This window comes from Corvus kubaryi, unplaced genomic scaffold (genome assembly GCF_017639235.1).
Source record: "Corvus kubaryi isolate FWS band 111438036 unplaced genomic scaffold, C.kubaryi_AGA036_p1.0 65407, whole genome shotgun sequence".
Taxonomy (NCBI): Eukaryota; Metazoa; Chordata; class Aves; order Passeriformes; family Corvidae; genus Corvus; species Corvus kubaryi.
Window position 1 is genome coordinate 648 of NW_024581981.1, and position 7854 is coordinate 8501.

General features: G+C 51.3%; 1 long non-coding RNA gene across 1 annotated transcript; it reads left to right on the plus strand.

Moving 5' to 3' along the window:
- The first annotated feature begins 1633 nt into the window (after positions 1–1633).
- LOC121673419 lies at positions 1634–7284 on the plus strand. Its single transcript, XR_006019209.1, has 2 exons — positions 1634–1821; positions 6651–7284. It is a non-coding gene; the product is annotated as an uncharacterized LOC121673419 (long non-coding RNA).
- Positions 7285–7854: the final 570 nt, after the last annotated feature.

Below are 7854 nucleotides of genomic sequence, written 5' to 3' on the forward strand. Positions count from 1 at the left end.
GAAAGAAGAAAACTGGGACTTTACATTTACAGCCTATCTATGGCCCATTGTGTCCTTGTTGTTATCTGTGAGGGAAAAAAATCCATTAAAATTTGGAGGTGGGAGATAAATAAATGCAATTATACCTCTGGATATCAGCAGCAAACTCCTGACAAAGTTCCAACGTTGTTTTGGTGCTGGGGATTAGCTGATAGTGTTAAAAAACAAGGCTGAAATAAAGAAACCTTTAACTGACAAAACACAGATTTTCCCTTCCTGCTGCTACCAAATGTTCAGGAGGAAAGGGTGTAAACTATGATTAGGAGGCAGAATATTCGGCTCAGAGCAGGTGTGACGTTTACCAAAGACACAGATGAAAGTTGGAGGGTTCGGGTGTGAGTGGTGATTATGTCCTAGTCAGTAATTACAGCCTTTGTGTCTGACAAAACACTGAAATTCCACTAAATCCTGAGCTTTAACCTGGACTGGGCCAGATTTCCCATCCTGCTCATCATCTGGAAGCACCTGCAGAGTAGAAAAAAAAAGATCTTCTCTTGAGGAAAACCCCCAGCACCACCTGGGCTCGGAGTTCTCGCAGAAGAGAGGCTTTCTTCCCCCTCTGTTTTTATGTTTGCGTTTCAGTTGTGGTTTCTTTTGATGAGTTCATTTGCCTTTGTGTGGTTTGTCTGATTGCGAGGCATTCCTCCACTGAAAGAACATAAATATTTACAGAGCACCCTACATCAGAAATGTCTTTTGTAGCGAGATCCCATCGCTTACAGCCTGCAAGGAAAACTTACAATTAACTGTGACGGGTTGCTGGCATTTGCATCCAGGAGACAAATCCAATTTGCTGGGTTTGATAGCGCCAGGATTGGAGGTTTTCTCAGGAAAACATGGAGCATTGTTAAAAGGCAATTTTGGCCTAAATTCCCAGTTGAACATGTTGTGATCAGGCAGTGAGAGGATATAAAAGTGAGCTCTGTAAAAACGTCCCGGCTTTGATTTGGTTCCAAAGCGTGGCAGCTGATGGGACAAAGGGAACACCTGCAGGAGCCCATCCCTGGGAAATCCACACACTTCTGAGGGAGCTTCAAAGCCTGCTGGCTCCAATTCCTGCTCCTCCTGCCACCATATCACCACTGGGGTGTGGTGACAGCGGCTCCATCCTCGCTCAGCCCCTCCAAAGCAAAGCCCAGCTTACACCACGAGGTTTTCACAAGTCCAAATCTTTCAGGGACAGGGATGCAGGACTCTCTTAACGCCTCTGTCTCTCCAAATATCTTTTCCCATGTCTCCATTCCATCTTATTGTCACAGGAAATTTTGGGTTTGGTGAAAATCTCCAGGGAGGTTTGGAGTGCCCATCCCTGGAGGTGTCTGAGGAAGGCCTGGACGTGGCACTCAGCGCTCTGGGCTGGGGACAAGGTGGGGATTTGGCACATCTTGGACTTGATGGTCTCAGAGGGCATTTCCAACCTCAGTGATCCTGTGATTCCTTGGAAAAGTGATGGTTTAACCCACCAGGGATGAAGGCTGGAGAGCAGTGAGGTGCTCCCCAGCACAGGCCTTGCTGTTGCCATGGTGATGTGGCACTGGTCTCAGCTAAAGTTCAGCTCAGCTGGGCTAAATCCGGCTTTTCTTTGTTCAGGTTGGGATGCACTGGTGACAGAGCCTGTGGCATCTGCTCGGTGTGGGCTGGCTGTTTCACAGGGAGTGACAGGAAGGACACCCATGGCTGGAGACAGCAGCACTTCCAGGGCATCCTCCCCCTCTCCAGGGTGATCCCGTAGTTCCTGTACCTGTAATTCATTAATTTAGGGGTATTCAAGAGCACATTCTGGTAATTCCATTGTTTCTTTTGTTTGGCCAAGCAGGGAAATTCCAGCAGCATCTTTCCTCACCGTTCCAGGGCTTTGCCGTATTTCTGTTGCTGGCTGTGACTTCGCCGTGGGCAGTGCTGGTGATGCTCTGAAACCATGCAATCATTTAAATTGGGTCAGACCCCCTGAATCATCGAGTTCTCCCAGCACTGCCAATGTCCCCAGGAGCCACATCCGCATCCTTTTAAGCCCCTCCAGGGATGGGGACCCCACAGTGCCCTGGGCAGGCTGCTGACTCCAGCACCTATTGGAACAGTGTCCTCAGCCCTACTGAGCACATTGCCTGCCCCTTTCCTGAGATCTTTCTCCTCAGGGAGTGCTGTGGATGAGAGGTTTCCCTGCAGGCTCCCCGAGCTGTTGGATTGTGCAGAGCACAAGGATCTGACACAGATGCGGCAGGGAGGTGAAGTTAAACTTCCCCCATGTGGAGATAAACCTGTGTGCACATGGAACAGTGAGCCAAGGTTCCCCTCCAGGGATGAAATAAAACCATTTTGTGCCTCTGGTTTCTGGCTAACAGACAGCACCACTTCCCACTGCTCTCTGGATCATGAAATTCCTGATTTCCATGGGCAGAGCTGCCCTTGCAGAGGTGGTCACGGCACAGCTCTCCCGCTGATCCGTGACTCCCTGGGAGCAGAATTCCTCCTTCCCACAGTCCCTGACCACTGAACTGGAGTGGAAGGGTGGCTGGGGCTGGATTTCTTCCCTGCTTGTGGCCTGGCAGTCCTGCAGGGGCTGGTGGTGGCTGTCGGGGTAACCCAGCACACAGAGTTGCACAATAAACGGAGGAGAGATGAAAATATTGACAGGAAACGAGACAGGATCCATTATCATGGAATCATGGGATGGGCTGGATTGGAAAGGACCTTAAAGCCCATCCGGTTCCACCTCCTGCCATGCACAGGGACACCTTCCACTGTCCCAGGCTGCTCCAAACCCCATCCAACCTGGCCTTGGACACTGCCAGGGATCCAGGGACAGCCACAGCTTCTCTGGGAAATCCATTCCAGGGCCTCCCCACCCTCACAGGGGAAGATTTCCCCCTAATATCTCACATTGTTAAAACCATCTAATTACTGAATTGAAGAGTATTGACTCCCACAATTGAGCGTTTAAGGGCCAAATCTCAAAATGCTTTAAAATGACAGCCAAGCATTGCCTGGTCTCGCTTCCAGGCCCGATCCCAGTGGGACACAGGACACTCTGCTCCGTGTCATGTGCATCAGTGTCACCAGTGGCAGCAGCAGAGGCTCCGTCAGTCACTGATATCGCCCTGCTCTGTTACCTCTCTGCATTCCTTGGTGCCTTCTGCTTCCAAACATAATTTCCTTGCTTTGGCTGCAGCCTGTGGTTCCTGGCACTCTGTTCTCTGGTGCCTTCTGGCCCTGCATGTGTCTAAATCAGCCCAAATCCCCTCCTGGCCCTGCTGCTGGGGGTGCAGGAAGCCTTTTTTGCACAAGGTGCTGCCCTTCCAAATAAAAAATCCTGCTCAGAACCCAGCAAGAGGTGCAGGGAGCCTGTCAGCTCCTTTCTCCCCAGAGTTCAAACGTGGGCTAAAGGAGTGCAGGGCCTTTCCAGCACCCATCAGGCTGAATTACAGTGACACAGTGATGCATCCTCCTGCTGGGAACAGGGCTTGTTTTCCTCCCTCCCTCCCTCCCGTCAGCACTCTGCACATTTCAGCCCCTTTTCACTCTGTCTCCTTCAGACAGTGCCCTGCACGTCCTGTCTGCCAGCTCAGGTTTAAATGCTCTGCAGGCCTCCTTTGCCCCAGGACAAGGGACGGTGAGTGGGACAAGGGGTCACAAAATTCTCAGTGCTGGAGTCAAGCAGGAAGCTTGGAAAAGGCTTGGGGAAAAGAGACAATTTTCTCCTTGCTGTCCACCCACCTGGCCCAGCAGGGCAAAGAGGATCCGATATCGTGTGGGTGAGGAATGCACGGCCATGAAAACAAACATGGTCTGGTGATTAAAGCCCACACTGGAGGGATCTGCAGAGAGCAGGGGGGACAGTGGGGACAGGGCTCTGGGAAGGGAAGTGGGAGCTGGCTCCTGTTCCTGGCCACTGCTCCGCTGTGTGACCTGGAGCAAATCCCATCTCCTTTCTGTGCCTTTTCTCTCCGGGTGTCAAGTGGGATGCTGGCCCTGCCCGCGTTCCCAGGCAGGCAGAAAGGCAGGCTCAGCGCTCTTTCCCACGTCACAGCCCCCTGGCAGCCGGGGGGAGGCAGGGCCTGTTACTGGGACACGGGGACAGCCCCTGTCCCGGGCTCTGGGCAGAAACAGGACAGAGGCTCAGAGGAGCTGGATGCTTTTCCAGAGGCAGCTGGCAGAGCTGGAATGGGAGTGCTGGCCCAAAGCATCGCCACCCAGGCTCCCGGAGCATCGGGGGCAGCGTCACCGCTGCCAGCTCTGCTTTTGTGCTGTCACCTGCTCATTGCCCACCCCAGAGGTACCAAAGAAGCAGCAGAAGCTCTCAGAACACCCTGATGTCCTCACAGAATGCCTTTAAAAAGCTTTTGGGAGCACCAGCAAAGTGTTTTTGCCACAACAATCTCCGAGCTCTGAAGCTCCTCTTCCCTGCCACATCTGAGCTGCTTTCCTGGCGTGCTGGGAAAACACACCTGCGGTGCAGCACGCTTCCAGTGGAGCTGCAGGTGTTCTCAGGGGCTCTCAGGGCAGTGGCAGCTCATGCTGAAGTGTCTCTGTGTCTCAGGGAGCGTCTGTCAGGGATGGGGATCAGAGCCAGCCCCGGGGAGCGCTGCGGCCACGGCGACAGCAGCACAAAACACGAACCCTGACAAGCAGCAGTGGGGGGATGAAAAGCTCCTGTATTTTGGAGCAGGAAAACTGGCAGGGCTTGGGGGGAAAGCACAGGTACTGATGTGGGGATGCAGCTGCAAAGGGAGCAGAGCTGTTTACACACACTCCTGGTGGGATGGGAGGGCTGCCACCCGAGCTGCAGCAGCCACGGGGGAGTGGAAGGTGGCTGAGAGTGAGGAAAATGCTGCTGGGGAGAAACCACTGCTGCTCTGAAGAACCAAAGGAATGCAGTTCTCTGTTTGCAAGAAAGAAACGAACACATAAATAACCAGCAGAGCTGTGTAGGACGCAGAGGAATGGGTGTATCCCACCTGTGCCCCCTCAGAGAGCAACTCTGGACAACATTCCCAAAGCTGTAGGTGCCATACTGGGCATTGTTGAGCTGGGAGAGGCTCAGCAGTGCCAAGCCTTGCAGCAAACACCTGAGAAAGCAGCAGGAAGATCCATGGAGAAGATGGAGAGGTGGGAGTGCTCAGCCTTGTGGTGGTGACCCACTTAATCCTCCACACCTTAAACGGTTCAAATATTTGACAAATGACTCCCCCCACACCTTTTGGGCTTGGGCTGTTTTTCATCTCCACACAGAGATGCTGATTTGATAAAGGTTTGTTTTCCTGTGTCTGGCAGAGAGTTTCCGTGGAAAATAGCCCAGGCTGCCTTCTGCAAGCTGAGATGGGCACAAGGAATTCAACCCCAGGACAGTCTGGGGCAGTTCTGAGCGACAGAGAGGAGCCTTCCACTGGAAATGCTTTTTCTGGGCCCAAATCCTTGCTCTGCACCCAGACACCCATCTCCTGGCTGGCAGTGATATCCCATTTTCTGCCAAGGAGTACAGAGCATCCCTCTTCCCCTCCTGCCTGAGGAAGCAGCAGGGAGATCCATCTTGTCTTCTCCTTAGCTGTGTTTTATAGCATCAGTACCCACCTCTCCATGGCTGTATTTTAATTGCCTCTCCCCCCTCATGATAAATGCAAAGCTCACAGAACCCATTCAGGGAGGAAAAAAACCAAAGGACTGGCAATAAACCCAGCGTTTTCTAATGTATTCTTCCTCACAGAGACTCCTGGCCTCCAAGAACCCATCTCTGAGTGCAGGGAGGATCTGAAAGCATTCAGATCATGCACACCTTATCAGTTCGGGAAGCAATAAATAATAATAGCAACAATAATTTGCAATTACTTCCCAATGTAATTTAGTTTTTTAAAGGAGAGCTCCAAGTACCCTTCCTTTTTCCTGAAGAGGCTGTGACCCGGGCCCAGCGGGACTGGAGGGATTTAATTGTGGCACTGAGTAATTTCTGTGATGTGGAGCACGAGGAGCTGAAGTGGAGCAGGCTGGCAGAGCGAGCAGCACATCGTCTCAGGACCTCTGCTGACATTCAGCTCTTGTGAGAATAATTGTGGGACAGGAAGGTGACTTTTTACCTTTTCAGCTCTCACCTTCACTGGTTTGAAGCTCCATCCTGCAGGTTCCTACCCAGGTAGGGGCCAGCAGTAAAATTGCCTATTTCCTGCCTTTTGAGAAGGAGCAAAGCGGGTGCTTTGTTACCTGACATTTGCTGGGAGTTTAGGGGAGGATGTGGCCTCTCCCGTCCTTTGTTTTTCACTCTCCTATTCAGCAGAGGAAGCAGAATTGGCCTCTGAGGCATTAAAACCCAAGAGATTTGATATCTAGGGCTGCAATTGCACCAAAAGCCACTGCTTGAATTAAATTTGGGGGTTGGTTTCTGCACTGAGCCAGAAATGAGGAAGACCCCTCCTTTTAGGGGATTAGATGGAGGTCTCTGACAGGACCTCCTGATTTAAGACCATTGACCTTCTCTTACTTCTCAACGTGGCTGCAGCAGAGACCAATCAATTCAGTTTTTCTATGAACCAGCTTTGCATGTCTCTTTGATTGCATTCTTCTATTAAAATACAGAATTCCAACAAGATAAAATGAAACACTTTTTTTTTTTTTTTTTACAGATGCCAAACTAAGGTTTCCATGCAGCCAAATCCCAGCCCAGGGAAGATTGGGAATGTCTGGGGTAGAGGGTTTAAATATCAATGCAAACACTTCCTAGATATTTTCTAAATATCTGAAATACAAAAACCATCCTTGACTGCTCTGAATTTCCTCCCTCTCTCAGAAATGAACACATTTTGCCAGGTGAATATTGCACTGGCTCAGTTTTGTGAAGGACACACATTTCCCCCAGGTGAACACGAGGAACTGCTCTGCGTGAAACAGAGCAAACTCCCCCCTCCCTTTTTCAATTGGAGAAGTTCCTCCTCCGCTGGCGGCTCAGAACCGGGTCCCTGCTGAAGGATTGGGTGTGCTTGAAGTTTGACAGATTCACCTGTGCCTGCATTTTTCAGTCCTGAGGAGAAGTTGGACGAACTGCAGAGCGAATAATTCTTCCTGCCTTCAGAGCCTCGTGAAAGCTTCCAGCTGCCATCAGACATTATTCCCTGGGGAACACCAGGATCCCATCCATGGGTGACTTCAGGTTTTTTTTGTGTTCATGATAGAAAGGTGGGAGGGCAGCAGAGAAACTGGGCTGCCAAAAACAGGGGAGGGAAGAGACACAAAGAATAAATTCTACATCTTTCGTGTGAATACTGAATCCTTTCTTTAGCAGCATCACGGATCTTGGCAGGTTAACAGCTTGGTAAATGTCATATATAGATTGATAGATGATTGCAGTTCATTCTCTGCACTCTGCTGACCCACAGCAGCTGAAACTTCAAGGCAGCTGTTCCTGCTGAGCCTTGCTCCCCTCTCTGCTCCCTCCACATCCTCATCGCACACTTTGACTTCTTGCTCTTCCCAGGATTCTCCTTTCCTTGCTTTGTGGCCCAGTTTGTAGCTCTATTTTTAAGAGCAAACCCTGCTCCACTCCCACGTTGGGATGGATTAAGAGCTTGTAATTGCTGCTGCTTTAACTCCTCGTTAAGGAGCTGCCCAGAGCCGTTTAATCAAGGCAGCAGCAGCTGCCTGGCTTCAGGAAGGCTCCGGTGGTGACAACAAGCAGTGGCAGCTGGGGACACATCCCTGCTACCTGGGGGCCTCTCAGGGCCCAGCAGACGTGAAAGCAATGCTGCTCCCCATGAACTCCTGTCCCAGGGGAGCCTGAGATGGTGCCGGGGTTTCTCCTGCGCTTCACTCCCAGCACGGAGCTCTCCCGGT